Below are 18,089 nucleotides of genomic sequence, written 5' to 3'. Positions count from 1 at the left end.
CCAATTTCTCTGGATTAGAAAGCATCTAATTAACTCATTCTATTGTAGAATAGATCTAACTATAATATATTTGCAGACCACTGTTATTTATGGATCACAAAAAATGTTGCAAAAAGTATCTAGATATGTTTGGCTTTTAACTGGAACATTTCTAATAGGATTGGATTTGCTTAGGAAGTCCTAGAGGTTGGTGTGCCTTTCCTTTCCTGGGTCAGTTTATTGTGGTAGCTTCCATTTATGGTACTGTTTGTTTGTGATTAAATTTCCAAGAGTTTAAGTTATTTACTGCAATGGTAGAATCCTTCAGACTTTTCAGACCTCTAGTAGCCAAGATTTCATAATTCTTCCTTTAAACTGAGTGTATCTCTCTTCATTCCTTTTCTTAAACATTAATTTCCTGTGAATGTCTCCACTATACAAAAAAGGCATTTTTTTAGCTAGACTTTGTACTTTACAATGTGAGTTTCTGTTAAAACCAAATTGGTTTTTAAGGGGCTTTGCCCTTTTTTCTTCTCTAAATACAATCAATACTTGAATAGAAAGTACTAAATAATTTTAAAGAATGTCATGATATTGCCTCATTTTAATTTTCCAAATCAAGTGCACATTAATTTTAGAGTGGTGATAAAAGAGTGGGTGTCTCAAAAGAATAACTCCATAAAGATTTCCTTGTCATTTGTGGGCAGACAGCCCATAAGCATACGCAGAGGGATGTGATGAAGTGACGAAGCTCAGGGGCCTGACAGACGTGGCTTCAAATCCACTCTTCCTAACTCTACATGTTGCTTAGCTCTCTGGGCTCCACTTTCCTCATCTACCAGATGGGGATGATGATTAACAACTCTTACAATTAAAGGAGACAAGAATAGACAAGAAAAGGTAAGTTCTTCTCTCTCTCAGAATCTAAGGATGTCCATGCTTTTTCCTTCTTACGAGAAATAATGATTGACGTACTATAGATGGTCTGTCTTCTAAAACACTTCCCATTTCTTCTGGTGAGTTACTTTCTGATAACAGGAGTCATCAGGAGTAGAGGGTAGACAGTTTATAACATAAACCAAGGAGAAAGCAAATAGCTAGCAGTCTTACCTAAACTAGTTCGTATCAGTTAACTAAGTGGTAAGCAATTGCTCACATCCATGCTGTGCTCCCCAAAGAGCTGTCTGCACCTCAAAGAAGAAGCTGGAGATAAAACCCCAAGGGCTTCAAAGTAGAAGAGGGAGAGGCTCAGAACTGCCATCTGTGTTGACTCTGCATTGCTTTCTCTTTGACAGGAACCTACTCTAAGTCACTAAGATTTTTTCAGAAGAGAAAAAGTTATTTTTCTTTAAAATTCTCACAGTTTGCCTGGTGTAGGGAATTGCTGTCCTTCCTCAGCCGTCGAACCTCAGACCCTGGCCCACTAATTCTCTGGAAGTCTCCATAAAAGGTTGGCTGTCTGCAGAGCCTCAGCTCAGCTTCCAAGCATCTTAGCCTGATGTCCTCACTGCTGCCAGACTATGACTGAGGGCACCAGCTCAGCCCATGGCTTTGTCCACTCCTGACCTCTGAGCCCGACCTGCTTCCTGGCCCTGGGCTGCTGGTCTCATGGCAGAGCATCTGCTGTGTTCTCACCCAAGTTTCTGTGATTTCTTAATTCTGATAATTCCCATAAACTTCACTCTCGATGCTGCTTTAAACTAACCCAATCTATCTTCCAAACCCGCCATTCCAATCTGCTGTCATTCCCAGGTCAAATGTGATCACTTGCCCCCCAAAAACAGCAATAAGAATGCTGCCCCAGAGCTGTGTGCCTTCTTGGAACTTCTACTGAGAATTTTAGATAGTGTAGCATTATTTTCCAAATACCTACTTCATCAACCAATGTTGTTAGAAAACTAAGCTATATAAGCCATCCAAAGATTTCCAGCTCTAGAACCTCCCAAGCTCTGTAAGACAATCCTTGATCAAATCCCATGGACCAGTGACTCTCAGAGAATGGTGTGTGGTCCACAGCGAGTGGGCAATGAGGACCAAGAAAGGACAAAAATCCTTCCCTAGTCTCTTCACAGAATGAGATGAGTCTTCACAGATTTCCATTTATATATATGACCAAGGGCCAGTTTTGCAAACCTGCTATCTTAGCTGGTTCCCCAGAAAGCAGAGACAGAAGCAAAAGTATACATGCACCTGCTTTATTACCGAGTGCAATCTAGTAAAGCAGCTTATGGCAGGAAAATTAGCGATACCAGCTTCAGTCCCTCTGCCTGCTGGTCCCATATTAACCAAGGTCATAACTGATATTCATCACCACATCTTTCTCTTTCCACCATCCATTCTAGATTCCTTCATTCTTGGTCAGAACTTTCGATGGCCTGATTTCTTGCTTAGTGAGTGGCCCAGGCGTCAGGTGCTGCTCATTCCTAGGATGCAGATACACGGACACAAGCAGACCCCATAGTGTCTTTCTTCTTCCTCCATGAACAAGGAGCCTCAGGGAAGAAGGTGAGTAGTGCATGAATCGGCAGAAGGAAAGGTGCTGTTGGGTTGTACTTTCTTGAAATCCATTGAAACTTTATTGAAATGGTCACTATTGTGGTGACAAAGGCTTTTGTAGACAGGTGACCTGAAGGATCTAAAATGTCTGGTGCTTCCTGAAGTGAGTTTTGCCTTCCAGGGCCTTTTGCCTTATCTAAGTAGTTGTGGGGTTGGTTAAGAGGTCAAAAACACTGCATACTATTGCCTTAGATAAACTCTAAGCAGCTTATTTACTTAACTGATTTACAATCAACTCCTTTTAAAAGGATTTGAAATGGCCTATAACAAAAGGCAGGCCAATATGAATGACATATAAAATGGGCCAAACAAATAAAGGAAATACAAAGGTCCTAATTGTATGTAACATAACTGCAATGATGGAGCTGCAAATTTGGCTGAGTTATATGGTTCAGAAAGAGTGAAACGTTATATAACTCTTGATATCAGAAAGGAGGATGCATGTTTAGGAGAAGCAAAGTTTTTTCTGGCACCGAAATCTAAAAGAACTTTCTGATGTGGAGCTTTATAGAGAGGAAATTGAGTGATGTAATGGACAATGTTCCCCACAACATTTTTACAGCAAATGCAGAAGTTGATTTCACTTTATAATGAGGTGGGAAAATTTATTATTTAAACAACTGGTACTATAATTCCTTTAAGGGAGCAAACAACTTTTGCTGGGAACAACCCTTGGAGCAGAAATGGACCCTCTAAGCTTCTGGAGTGGATTGTGAAGGCTTGAGAGGAACAGGAAAATAGTGCTGCCTAATAGAAGTAAAGGAATTTGGAAGCCACAGGGCTATTTGGAAATGAATGGGTGAAAAGCTGAGGTGGGAAGGGAAACGAGGGAGAGTAAAAGCCACCAAGGAGGAGGAAAGCCGAGAACAAGCCATCCCTCATCAGCTCCCACCACCCCCAGGCTTAGTGAAGTTTTCTGAGCTAGTAGTTGCTTTGGGTATTTAAACACCTATATTGAAAGCAAAGAAGTGCTTAGTTTTGGTCAAGATGCAGTTAGGGTGAGATGGTGACAGAATGTGAGGAATCCAGAAGCCAAGAAAAAGGAATCAGGAGATTGTAAGCCACTGGTTTTAACGAATGCAAAGTGGAAAGCAAAAAACAATGCTGACTGAGGGTAGGTCCACAGGCTTTCAATACCAGATGAACACCTCCTTGTAAAAGGCAAAGGCTAACAGTGTCAGCCTGCTAGACCACCTCTCTTCTGAAAGCAGGTAACACTCATGATGAAAGAGGCAGGTAATTGTCACCCATCATCCACGTCCCACCTTCTTTGTAGTTATAAAACCTCTCCCTTTTCAGCTAGACACATGGAGTCCCAACTAGAGCCATTTCCTAACAGAGCATTCAGCTGGTTGTGGCTTATCAACAAGTGGCCAATGAGATGTAAGCAGAAAGGATGTGGGCAATTTCCGCCTAGATCATATTCTCATGGAAGGCTACTGCCCATTGCTTATAATCTCCCCTTCCCCGAAGCCTAGAATACGGACATGGTGGTAGAGAGCCAGCTTTGGCCATGTGGTTAATGACAACACAGTAATCTGGTGGCCAAGACTGAATTTCCTAAATGTCCGGGACCTAGAGCTGCCTAACCTCCCTCCCCTGACCTACCAACTCAGACTTTTACATGACAGAAAAGTGAACTATAATGTTTAAGGCACTGTTTTTGGTCTCTGTTAAAGCAGCCAAATCCATACCCTCTACTTAAAATATATATTCACCTATTGATATTACTCCACTTTTTGGGTATAGCTCTTAAAATTATGTAATATGAAATATCTTCCAAACTTAGCCAGAATTGTCCCTCACTAGTTATAACAACGGTTCCATTACTGATCTCCTGGAAGCCCATCACTGGATTGATTTTTGCTGTAACCAAATGCAGTACTTCTATTAGACAGAATGTTTTGCTGAGTGGACCATGTTGCCCATTATGGAGATAAGAAATATGTCATAATGTAATGCTAGCACAAAGAGCCCACACTTCTCAAAAATGCTAAAACTTTCCCTCATGAGTAGAGGGGAGAGGGCAGTTAGAAAAGCAACATTTCTGTTTGTGGGGACCAAAAAATTAATACTTTTCCTCCCACCCTCTAAGTTCTTCTAGCTGGGGTAATAGTCCAATTAACAGACAGATTCATAGGAGCACATCAAAGTTTTAATACATGCACACGGGGATTCATATAGTCGAAAATCCCAACGACAGTGAGGCAACATTGGGTATATACGAGATTTTGGACAAAGGAGAAAAGCAGGGCACAGGGTCTTAGATTTCAGAAGAGACAGTGGGTGATTTATGAGTAGTTGAGGAGGAGCGGAACACACATGGCGGGAACATTCTTCTGGCAACTCAGAAGCAGTGGGACACGGGGCCGCTAGCTAACAGGCTGGGAGTCTTCCCGACTAACGCTCCAGTCTTAAGGTGATTAAGCCAACGCTCTTTTCTTAGAAACCAGTCACCATGTTCTGGGGGAAGTTCAAGCAACATCATGGAAAGGTCATGTCGTGCGGGAGACCCTGCTCACGGCGCCATTTTTCAGGCGGGGCGGCCTGCGGGGTCTCTGCTCCCGCTCCCCACACAAGAACGCAGGATATGGTGAGGCCAAAAAGGAACACCCACGGAGCCATAGGTAGGGGAGTCATACCACTACGGTCTCACTGGAGGCTGGGCCCACCTGACGCGCGACCTGCCGTCAGCCTTTCCGCCAACCGACCGACGACTCTCCTCCTCCACTCTCTCGACTCTGTCCTCTCCTCTTTCGCTCTCCTCTGCTCTCCTCTTCCGCTCTCCTTGGCTCTGCTTGGCTCCTCGGCAATCCTCGGTAGTCCTTGACAGTCCTCGGCTCTCCTCCGTAGCCGCAGCAGTTATACCAGCGGCCAATCGGCTAACCAGCCACAGCCGAAGGCCAATCAGCCACAGCCGACGGCCATCCATCACCTGAGCCAGCACCCTTCCACGTGAGGCCGAGAGCCTGTAAACTACTCTCTGGGGCTCTGTCCCCACAGGTCATTAGGGAAATAAATGTAAACCACTAACTTAGAGCCCTGGCTGACCTCCCAGCTCAAAGCTGGCACCAACTTGCCTACCATTTTAGTGAGCCATTTTAGAAGCAGCTCCTTCAGTCTCAGTCGCACTGTCCTAACTGATGCCTCATGGAGCAGAAACGAACAATGCCCAAATTCCAGATCTGCAAGCAAAAGAAGTAATCGTTATGGTTTTAAGCCAGTTTACCACACAGCAATAGATTACTTTCAGTAAAAGAAATTAGTGATACCTTCATGAAATGTAAATATGAATGACTTTCTAGTGGTCAAAAAGTGTAACGAATATAAATATCATCATGAATATGCCACTTCTCTTTATTTAGTACAAGCCAGAAATGTATTTATCATTAATACTTGACTGTAGTTTATCTAGCTATATGTATAGAGGCACAACTTAAATATTTGGTGAAAAAAATGGGGGAGGGTATATTCCCCATTTACATGAAAGCAAAAAGAATTTATGGAGCAAATGGAAACTATACCTGAAAAGCATCTGCTATACTACCCTGAGCTCTGAATAAATTGTAAACAGAAGGAATTTTAAACAGAGATCACAGTTTGTTTGTTTGTTTTTTAACAATGTGCAGTCAGCGCTGGTGGGTGTTCACCATTTAGAGAAACCAGTTACTGCCACTTAGCTGATAAGCATCAGAATGAGATAGAGAAGGACAGAGAGCAATGCACCATCAAGATGGTTTATCTTTCCACTGTATTGGAATTGCATAATTTTAGTTAAAATATTTTCTCTCCAATATTACTACTTTCATAATGTTTAGGGCTTTCAGAGAATGCAGTCATTTCAAAGTAGAGTTCCCTAGTCTATTTGGAGGTGCAACTTAAGAAATTGTTCTTTATCCATTTTAGGATGGGGAGTCACATCCCCAGATGAAAACTTTTACTGTGTTCAGCACATAAATAAAAATTACAGTTGATTGGTTAATGAGACCTGATCCATGAGTGGGTAATTTGTATACGATCTGAAAATTGAATCCGGTTTTTTTCCCTTTGCTTTCTATAAAGATAGCCATAAGCTGGTGGCTTATAACCAAGGATCAAACTAATCGTGTCTTAAACACATCCACAGGCAGGCATTAGAAGGCTGGGTTGGCAGCTTTGTGATGTGAGTTGTTCAGGGACTCAAGCTCCTTTTGTTTTGTTGCTCTTCCATCTTTAGGTTGTTTTCTTCACCTGCAAGTTCGAGGTGGCTTGTCATCACATCTACATTCCAAACAGTGAGATATAAAAAGGGCATACTCTCCTTTTAAGAATGCAACCCAGAAGTTCCACAAATCAATTCTGCTCTCATCCCATTGGCTGGAATGCCTACCACCAGGCTCACTCCCTCAGGACCAAGAATTCTTCTTCTGGCTAACATTTTACTTTTAATGAGATCTTTGATTTGAATGTTCTGCCCTAATGAGCACCAGACAAATGCTTAACCTAAACTTCTCTGACCAAAATTTCACAAAGAATTCTTCACTATGACAAGAGATGATGCATCTTTAAGTCCTCTTTATGTACTAACCATAAACTACTACAATAAATTAAAGAAACCAGAACTCATTGAATCAGACATGGCGAATAGATATTCAGGACACATTTATCTGTGCTAAGCAACAATTTCTAGAGTGCTCTACATGTTTGCTTTTTCTATAATTTTAATTTACAAAGTATCTTTCAGCAGACAATCTCAAGAAGCTTTTATAAATGTTAATTAGCTGAACTTTACAACACTCTTGAGAACTATTAATACATCCCTTTACATGGCAGGAAGCCAGGAGAATATTACAATCAAGCAATATGGAACTTACTTGGTTACAGCCATGTAAGGACATCAAAAAGAAAGTACCGGAAATTCAACGTTAATCTGAAAATTTGGTATTTAGCTCCTTCTAGATTAGCGAGTGATTGTTACCCTCTATTCAATACAAGCAAAGCTACATTACCAAAACAAACATAAAAAGAAATCTTTATTTTGAAATGCTGCTTCAATTTAAATGTGACTGATGTATAACCTTCTATCTGTAAATCTAAATATAAAAATAAAATTGGAAAGATTCTCATCAGATAGAGTTTTAGCACCAGGCTTGATGCAATTTGTTTCTAGATTAAATTTGAAAAACACAGCTGCTAAAAATAAGTTATTCAATTCACGTGTCAGAAAAGAATAACACATATCAGATTTCTTTGAATGAAATAATCAAATTACATACAAATGTATATTATGTGTATTATCTGAACTGATCTTAGAGTAAGTGTCATGAATAAATAATATAAGTGATGGTAAAATACATGATTATTGTAAATGGACTATTAAAACATCTTGACAATATTTAAAATCCCAAGGTTTTTTTTACATTGTTGTTATTCATTGCAGAAATTCACAATATACATTTCATATGTTCAAAGGAATTTTCCAAATAACCAAGAAGATATAACCATGGTCCCTTTAAAAGCCTATAACTTATTTTAGTCACTAAATAGACGTTTCAACATTATATTTCTGGTAATCTTATCCTCTGTCTGAATAAAAAGAATGAGCTCTAAGCCTCAGTTTAATGGAAGCTAAAATATAGAAATAAAGGCAAGAGTGTTATTTTCATAGGACTGGACAAGTGTCCAGTGCAAGATTTACTGGTGACAAGCGGAATGACTAATGAAATATGAACCAATGACTTTTAGCTCAAACCTATATCAGTAATCTTTCCAAAGAGCTCCTTAAATAGATTTTTTAAAACCCTTCAAATAAGGTCTATCTAAAGATTAGATATAGGACAATATCCCCAAAAAAAATCTTTTGAAGTTACTGGTCTTCTTCCACATTGCAAGAAACTTTAAATAAATTTTTGGGAAAATTTTCCTAGGGCATTTATCCAGGCCAGGCTAATAAAGAGGGGGAAACTGGGCTTACATTCCACCTGGCTCACTCTTTTGGGTGGATTGACAAACTCAAAACATTAAAGTTATAAGCCAGCTAACTAAGGAAAACTATTTCAAAGCCAATAGTTTAACCTTATGGGCTATTTTGTTTGGTTGTGAGGGAGTGTGTGTAGTGGGAGGGGTTTCTAAAGGAATATCAAATTTAACTTTAATGACTTACCAAAGGAAAAGAATCTTGATCATCAAAACCTGATAAACGTGCGAAGTCTCTGCTAATTATAAAGATGGAATAGAAAATATGATAGTCATTAAAGACAGAATAGGATTTCCGGTCAAGATGGCAGAGCAGGTAAACGCTGTGCTCACCTTCTCTCCTGACCACATCAAAATTACAACTAAACTACGGAACAATATCATTGGGAATCACCTGAAATCTAGCTGAACTGAAGCCCTACAACTAAGGACACACAGAAGAAGCCACCTTGAGACTGGTAGGAGGGGCAGAGACACAGAACTGGCTCATCCCACACCTACGTGTGACCATTAAAAATCAGGAGGGATATCTTGGCAATGGAGGTCCCACCCTCAAAAGAATGAAGGGTCCCAGCCTCATAACAGGCTCCCCAGCCCAGGGTTCCAGTGCTGCGGAAAGAAGGCCCCATAACTTCTGGCTGTGAAAACCAGTGGAAATTATGACTGAGAGAGAAGGAGGGTTGCTGGAGTCCCAGGCGCTCCTCTTAAAGGGACTGCACATGGACTCACTTGCTGACAGACCCCTGGTGGGCATGGCTCACTTGGTTAAAGAGACAAAAGGGCTTCTCCCCACCTTACAGCCAATAGCAATGGGCATGATCAGTAAATGATTCCAAGGCGACAGGTGTACTATGAGTCCTGGGTGACACCCAGGTAAAACTCTCCTCCCTCAGGCCCACAAGATGGGTTTACTAGTACCCTCCAATCATATGCTTTACCTTATTTGTGACAGACTTTACAGACACATCCAATCCCAATGTTTTTGCCTCATGTGAGGCACTAAGTGGTGGACACCTTTCAAATATCTAGTAAAATGGCCACTTTATTGGTAGGCATGCTATCTGGACAAAGAGAAAATTGTGATGAGAGTTTTGCACATATTGCATGACTCTCTCTTTGTGCAGTATGTATAATATGTCATTTGAGGAAGAGACACCATCTCAGTGTGACTTCATTAAGAATAATAGAAACTGCCACAGCTTGTTAATCCCATTTGTTTCTCAGGAGGAGGGAAAGGTTATTAATTGCACAACACAGGTTGGGGGTCATCAGTCCCATAAAGCGGGTTGCCTGTGAAGGGTCTGCCCCCAGAGCATGAACTCCTGCTAAGCCTGCAGAGCTGTCTACAAAGGACACAGCCCAACTTCCACACTTGCTTATTATGAATTCTTAAAACTTTGTAAGCATAGAGATGTCAAGGTTTTTAGTTAAACAGATTGAAGGGGTGCTGCTTCTGGGGCCTTGTCCAACCAAGCTAAGGTAAAGCTGGGTTATCCTATACTTGCAGCAAGGCAACTCCTTCTGAATACACAACACTCTAAGTGATGTAAGCTCCCTACCTCCCTCTGGCTCCAGTGACAGCTTATTTTATTTGCCTTAATTCTTTCTGAGTCACAAAGTAGAAGACAGGGAAAAAACACACAAATTAATATATCATTGGGTCATGTGGTCAAAAAAAACTAATTATAATACAGTGCAAGATATACTAAATTAGGAGTATGAAATGCCACTGGAGAAAGATGAAGCAAGCTGTCAGCCTGCTCAGTGTGTGGGACAGGGCAGGGAAGGAGAGGGCCGGCCAGTCATGGAAGCCTTCCCACATGAGGTTTGGACCTTGTAAAATGAATCAGAGTTTGCCATGCAAATATAAGAAGGAAGGTCATTCCCACCAAAGGAATAAACAGAGCGAATACCATTGCCTTTTTGACAAGGCTCCCAACAAGGCCTCCTTTGCTGCTCTCTTCTTGGAGTAGGAGACACCCATGTTCTCCTTTGCCGGCTTTGGAAGAAAGGCAAAAAGCAGAACAAACACAAGAAAGGACTCCTCAAGGCACACACCTTTCTAGGTCAAGTCTCATTTCCCAGTACTGGCAACTAAGTCAATACCTCTTCCTTACCATCTTTGCACTTAAACTCCACCCTTTTCCCAGGGTAGGAGAGGATGGAGAAGAACAGCCCAAACATTTATTCTCCGGTTCTGGACAGTATCCCCCACTCACTCCTGTTCTCAACCTGCTCATGACGGGATCCTCACCAAACCAATAGCATGAGGATCCCTGCCCCACAGCTGCGTTCTCAACCAGCTTCATCCCACTTCACCCCAAGACGGCTTCACCTGCTAGCAGGAGGAACTCCTCTTTTCCTGTTATAATCTGCCCTGGTCCTCCCTGCCTGTCTCCACAGCACCTAAGATCTTTCATGTCTGGCTCTCTATGGCCCAGATAATTCCACAGCACTACATCATATTAAAATGTTCACATACAAAATAATAATAATAATAATAATGATGATTTCTTTCAACAGCATATGAACCAAATGTTGAATTTTCTTAAAATTCCTCATAGCTATCCTGACAATTTCTCCTGTTTGGACACATTGAGATCATCATTCTACTCAAGTGACCACTATCAAGAAATCAGAAAAAATCAGACTCTCAAAATCAAAATAATTCCAGAGAGATCCAAGATGTTGGAGTAAATAAACACCGTGCCTGTGCCCTTCCATGAACACATTAAAATTACAACTAAATTATACAACAATCAATTGGGAGAACCAGCTGAAATCTAGCCAAACAGAAGTCCAATAACTAAAAATATAAAACAGAAGCCCTGTTGAGACTGGTAGCAGGGGCCGAGACATGGCATGGGCCCCAAACCTCTGTGTGGTGATTGAGAATCAGGAGGGATATCTCAGCCACAGAGATTCCTCTGAGAAGTGAGGGACTCCAGCCCCCCATACCAGGCTCCCCAGCCTGGAGTACTGAGAAGAAGAGGTGGCTGGGAAGAGGAGGCACCACAATATCTGGCTGTGAAAAACAGTGGGGATTCCGACTGTTCTGGTGAGATGGAAGGCTGAAGGAAACCCAGACCTACTCTTAAACAGCCAGCACACAGACTCACTCACGGGCACTCACCTTGGGCTCCAGCAGAGGGAGGGCCATTCGGGGTGGCCTTGGAGATGTCCAGGAGATAGACTGAGGAGTATAGCTTCAGGAGAGGACTGGAAGACAGTTGGCATTCTCCCAGTGAGGGGTCCTTCTCCTGTGCAGCCAGCAGGTGGACACCATCTTTACTATGTGGAGCCCACCCCCACAGGCCAAATCTGAATCTGATTGACCTGGTGAGCTCCCTGCTCCGCCCTGATGACTCAGCTGGGACCCTAACACACCCAAATCATGAAACACTGGAGGCACTTTTTCCACAAGCAGCCAGCCTCTCCTGCATTATACTCTTTCTTGGAAAACTATCAGAGTTCATGAGCCCCACGTGGACAGTGACTGACCTCAGTGTGCTCTGAGACTTTTGCTGAGTAGCTTCAGGCTCAACACTGGCACCAACTAGAGTCTACATTAACCTGCTGACTGCAGCTCTTCCCCCTCTAGTGACCCTGCCTCATCCAACTTGCATACCAAGAGAGGATTTATCAGTGGCTGAACCTTAAGGGAATGGGCAGGTGGCAGTAGACCTCTGGGTGTCCTTCCTTTTTGCAAAGTTACCATAGGCCTCGTACTGGTGGCAGTTGTCCTCAGCTCACAGCATGACCTCTTCCACACACGTCAGGTTTAGCACAGGCAGCGAAAAACTACAGATCACTTTGTAGCTCCTACCAGGTAGCCCCTGGCCAGTCACAGGCAGTGGGTGACCGCATCTGCACCGCATCCCCTCCCAAGAGGCCCCAGAACCAACATACTTGGACCTTGGCTTCATACCACAGCATAGCACTGCCCAATTAGCCCCACAAGTGGCACACAAAAAGGGTGGTCTCAACAGGCACCAGAGCCTACTGGGGTGAATCCCACTTGGTGGGGTCAGCCTCCCACACAGCATCCCATAAGCTGTGGACTTACCCAAACCCATAGCCAGTCAGCCTAGGAGACAATTCCACCCACTTATGTGCTAATAGCAAACAAGGCTCAACTATAACAGGAGGGCACATACAGCCCACATAAGGGGCACTCCTGGGGCACCAAGCTCAGGTGACCAGGAAGACTGTGCCACTGGGCCCCACAGGGTACCTACTACATAAAGCCACTCAGCCAAGACGGGGAGACACAGCAGATTGACATAATACATAGAAACAAAGACAGAGAAGCAACCAAAATGAGGAAACAAAGATATGTGTCCCAAAGGAAATAACAGGAGAAAAATCCAGAAAAAGAACTAACCTAAATGGAGGCAAGCAACCTACCAGAGACAGAGTTCAAAACAATGGTTATAAGGATGCTCAAGGAACTTAGTGAGAACTTCAACAGAAAGATTGCCAGCATAAAAAGGGACATCGAAACCACAAATAAGAATGAGTCAGAAGTGAAAACTACAATAACTGAAATGAAGAATGCACTAGGAGAAATCACCAGCAGACGAGATAAAGCAGAGAATTGAATCAGAAATTTGGAAGACAAAATAGCAGAAAACACCCAAGTGGAACAGAAAAAAAAAAAAAAAGAAGGAAAGAAAGAAAAAGAATTTTTAGAAATGAGGATAGTTTAAGAAACTTCTGGGACAGCATCAAGCATAACAACATTCACATCATAGGGATACCAGAAGGAGAAGAGAGAAAGCAAGGGACTGAGAACCTATTTGAAGAAATAATGACTGAAAACCTTCCTCATCTGGCGAAGGAAATAGACATACAAGCCCAGGAAGTGCAGAGAGTCCCAAACAGGATGAACCCAAACAGGCCCATACCAGCGCATTATAATTAAAATGGCAAAGTTAAAGACCAAGAGAGAATCCTAAAAGCAGCAAGAGAAAGGCAACTGGTAACTAATAAGGGAGCCCCCATAAGGTTTTCAGCTGATTTCTCAACAGAAACTTTGCAAGCCAGAAGGAATTGGCACAAAATATTCAACGTGATGAAAAGCAAGGACCTACAATCAAGACTATTCTACCCAGCAAAGCTATAATTTAGAATTGAAGAACAAATAAAGAGCTTTGCAGACAAGAAAAAGCTAAAAGAGTTCATCACCACCAAACCAATATTATAAGAAATGTTAGAGGAACTTCTTTAACATGGAAAAAAAAACATAAAAATTATGAATAACAAAATAGCTACATATCTCCCAACAATTACTTTCAAAGTAAATAGATTAAATGCTCCAATCAAAAGACACAGAAGGGCTGAGTGGATAAGAAAACAAAACCCTTACATATGCTGCCTATGAGAGACTCACTTCAGATTGAAAGACACACACATACTGAAAGAAAAGGTATGGGAAAAGACATTTCATGAAAATCGAAATGAAAAAAGCAAAAAACAAAAAAGCTGCTGTACCAATACTTATACCAAACAAAGTAGACTTTAAAACAAAGGCTATAACAAGAGACAAAGAAGGACCCAGTAATCCCACTTCAGGATATTTATTTGAAGAAACCCATAATGCTGCTTCAAGGGGACGTGTGCCTTCACATGTTCATTGCAGCATTGTTTACAATGGCCAAGATATGGAAGCAGCCTGGGTGTCCGTCAATGGATGAATGGATAAAGAGCAGGTGGTACATATATGCAATGGAATATTGCTCAGCCATGGAAGGGAATGGCTTCTTGTCATCTGCAGCAACATGGATGGACATGGAGGGTATTGTGCTGAGTGAAGTATGTCAGATAGAGAAAGACAGATACAATGTGATTTCACTTATATGTGGAATCTAAGAAAAAAAAATAACAGACAAAACAGAAACAAACTCATAGATACAAAAAACATTTGATGGTTGCCAGATGGGAAGGAGTTTCGGGGTGTGGGTGAGGAAAGGGGGAGGGATTAATAAGTACAAATTGGTTGTTACAAAGTAGTTATGGAGACATACAGTATAGCATAAGGAATATAGTCAATAATATTGTAATAACTATGTATGGTGTCAATGGGTACTAGATATGTTGGGGAGATAGATGGGAGGGGGTTGGGTTGGGAGAGGTTGAAAAAGATGAAGGCATTACAAAGTACAAATTGGTAGTTACAAAATAGTCATGGGGATGTAAGTAAAGCATAGGGAATATCAATAATATGGTAATAACTATGCATAGTGCCAAGTGGGTACTAGACTAGTCAGGGGATCACTTCTTAAATTATATAAATGTCTAACACTATGTTGTAAAATAATATTGCAAAATAATATTGAATGCAAAATAATATTGAATGCCAACCGTAGTTGATCAATTTAAAAAGGGGGGAAAGGTGAAGGGGAATAAGAGGTTCAAATTTCTAGGCATGAAACAAATAATGGGTACAGAATAGGGAGTATAGTCAATAATATTGTGAAAGCTGGTACAGTGTCAGATACTGGATGGACTTACGGTGATCACTTCTTTAGGTCTATAAATGAGGAATAACTATGGTGTGTCCCTGAAAATAATACAATATTGTACGTTAGCTGTTTTTTAATAAAAATCTTTAAAAATGAAAAAAATCAAATAATTTCAAGAAATAAAAAGTATTAAGTGTTTTTAAATATAGTATTTTTAAGGGGTTCTGTTTGAAAATACACGTTGGTTGTAGTTTTGAAAAAAACTTCAATCAGGTAAGCAGAACCGCCATGAACAATACAGGAGAAGGAATTTATGGTAGGAATTCATACTTAATTGTTGGAAGAACTGGGGAGATAAATATCTGAAAAATGTTGTTGAAGCAACAGAGACAAGTCATGAACGAGCCAGAACTTGCAGGAGCTGTGTGTGTAAACCAGCACACACTGCTGCTGGGGACAGGGGGGCACAAGCTCTATGAAGGCTGTGGGTTCTTCCTGGCTGTCACCTCTGTGAGTTGTTGCCAAAGAATCCAGTGGAGGCCTAGGGTCACTTTTAGTGGGCAAGGCCAGCATCGGGAAGGAGGAAAGAGAAAGCACATCCTGGAACGCAGCAGCACCCTTGGGTTGGACGGTAACCTCCAGAACATGATGACAGCTGCTTCTCTTCTGATTCCCAGAACTCACACAGCTTCCCTTTGGGGCAGTGCCAACCTGGAATGACATGGAGAAAGAGAGTGAAAACCGTAGTTGCCAACATAACCAAGTAGGCAATAGAACAATTGACACGTTGGTGTTTTGACCTTAACTACTATAACTCACTGTGCAGGACCACGTAAATACCATCTCAAGCTCACCAAGTCCAAAATGAACGCATTACTGTGCCCCAGACATCCATTAAACAACAAAAAATAAATAAAACAAACCAAAGGCAACCTTTCTGAGTATGGGTCAATTTCTCTTACCTCGGAGTGGTCTTGTCACGCACTCAGCATCTGTCAACTTTCCTCCCTGCCCTGCATCCCAGCCATCGCAGCCTTACATCAAGCTTCCCTCATTGTTGTCCTGCATAAAAGAAACAGCCTTCCCTCTCGCCACCCTGCCTCCAATCTCACCCTGCTCCAAACCTTCCATTAAACCAGAGTGATCTTTCTAACATGTAAAATTCCAATTCTTTTTACCTAAAATATTTTAGTGACACCTTATGGCCTCCCAAACCGATTTTCTGTCTTGGTGTGGTATAGAAGACCCCTCATATTCTGATTCTCAACTACTTTTTTAGCCATATTTCCTCCCCTACCCCAAACACATGCCCCCAACTGTTCTGGACTACTGAACATGTAATTAGTAGATTGGTGCAAAAGTCATTGCGGTTTTTATACTTATCTTTAACCTTTTAAACTGCAATGACTTTTGCACCAACTTAATATTTCAAGCCTGTGTGCTTGCTCCCTCTACTAAGAATTCATTTCCTCTCCTGGCAAACTCCTTCTCACCCTTTCGGAGGTGGATGACATGTGGCCCCCCTTGCAGAGTCTTCCACATTCTCTCACCTCCTCCCAGTCACCACAGTGGGGGCCATGTCACTCTCCTAACAGTGGCTGGTGTTTGCCTGCTCAGCTACGTGCGGGCTTTCTGTGCTGGACAATGAGCCCCTCAGTGGCAGGGTCACATCTCGTTCGTCTGTGTAGCCCAGACACTAAAACTTCCCTGGGACGTGGCAGGGGCTCAATAAACATTGGGTTAAGAAATTAATTGATGGATTACAAGTCCTGACATGTTTAAATATTTTATTCTATATTTATAACTGCTTCCATACAAATTATGATTCCCATAAAATATAGGTTTATATTTACCAAAAAAAACCCACCCGGATTAATTTGGGGGTAATCTGATAAACTTAGATGGCCAGATATTGAAATTCAGTCCAAATCTTGAAATGGTCCTAAATCATATGACCTCATTGATCAGATTAATGAGATTATTTCTAAATCTCAGTTTCACTGGTGCTGTTTAAACACACTCTTGACCCGCCATTGGAATACAGAACAACAAAGGAAACATCTGGTTTTTCTTAACTTTGGGTGACAAATCCATTTGTTAACAGTAGCAATGGGAGAGCCGACAGTACTTGATAACAGTTCTAACATGGGAAGCTTGGGCCAAAACAGATGCCCAGACACTTCAGGGAAAGCTCGAAAAAGATGTCTTTTCTAATTCAGGTTACACACTCCTTGAAAGTTCAACATAAGTGAGAAAGTTTGCAGTTGATTTTATTGTCTCTGACAGTTCTGTCTGGAGGTTAGTTTGCAATTGCCTCTTGGGGGCAGTTTGGTTGGATTGTGTTTTTCAAAATAGGTAAAGGCAAGAATGTTTATAATAGACCAGCGAACTGGAAGTCTGAAGCAGTTTGCATCACGAGTGACTCTCTGAGTATGACCCCTGACTGGTCGCAATTTGGCTGCGTTATTTTTTTAATGTGCCACTTAAACATTTTTTTCGTTGGCAAACCAAGGTTAATCCAGAGTGATTGCCATTTCTTCTGTGTGTTTTGAATCCACATTAATAGTAATTATGTTTAGACTCTGAGGTTGTTAAACAAAAGGTGGAAATCTGGTCAGTGCAAAGGCATTGGAACCACCGTTATTATACTTCAGTACACTTTAGCCATGTGCAATACTTACAACGATTCTAATCAAACCTTTCATTCCATCAGTTTTTCAATGCCACTAAGACCTATATATTACCTCTTTAACTGTTAAATATTGTAGCCATTTCTAAATTGCCTAATTTACTTTTGGACTCATCAAGTATACTATCCCTAAGTTGGTTATTAAACCAATCAATGATTGGAACAGAAAAAGGAATTTTATCCTATTTGAATAAGGGAATAGTAATATGAACCACACCTGGGAGTACTTTCTTTCTAATACAATGTCTCCTTATATACAATACAATTAGCAAATTGTTTGATGTATTTGCTTTGAAAGGACTGGTTTCAGTAAAATTTTAGTTGATACTTAATTTTTATAATCATTTTCATCAGACTTTGGAACTGTTTTTATAGCTGAAGAAACTGATCCACAGGGGTTAAGTGCCAAAGCACTGATTAAGTTAGTGGTAAAATTTAGGATTGCA

Source organism: Rhinolophus sinicus, linkage group LG11 (assembly GCF_036562045.2).
Source record: "Rhinolophus sinicus isolate RSC01 linkage group LG11, ASM3656204v1, whole genome shotgun sequence".
Classification (NCBI taxonomy): domain Eukaryota; kingdom Metazoa; phylum Chordata; class Mammalia; order Chiroptera; family Rhinolophidae; genus Rhinolophus; species Rhinolophus sinicus.
This window is presented reverse-complemented; position numbering follows the sequence as displayed.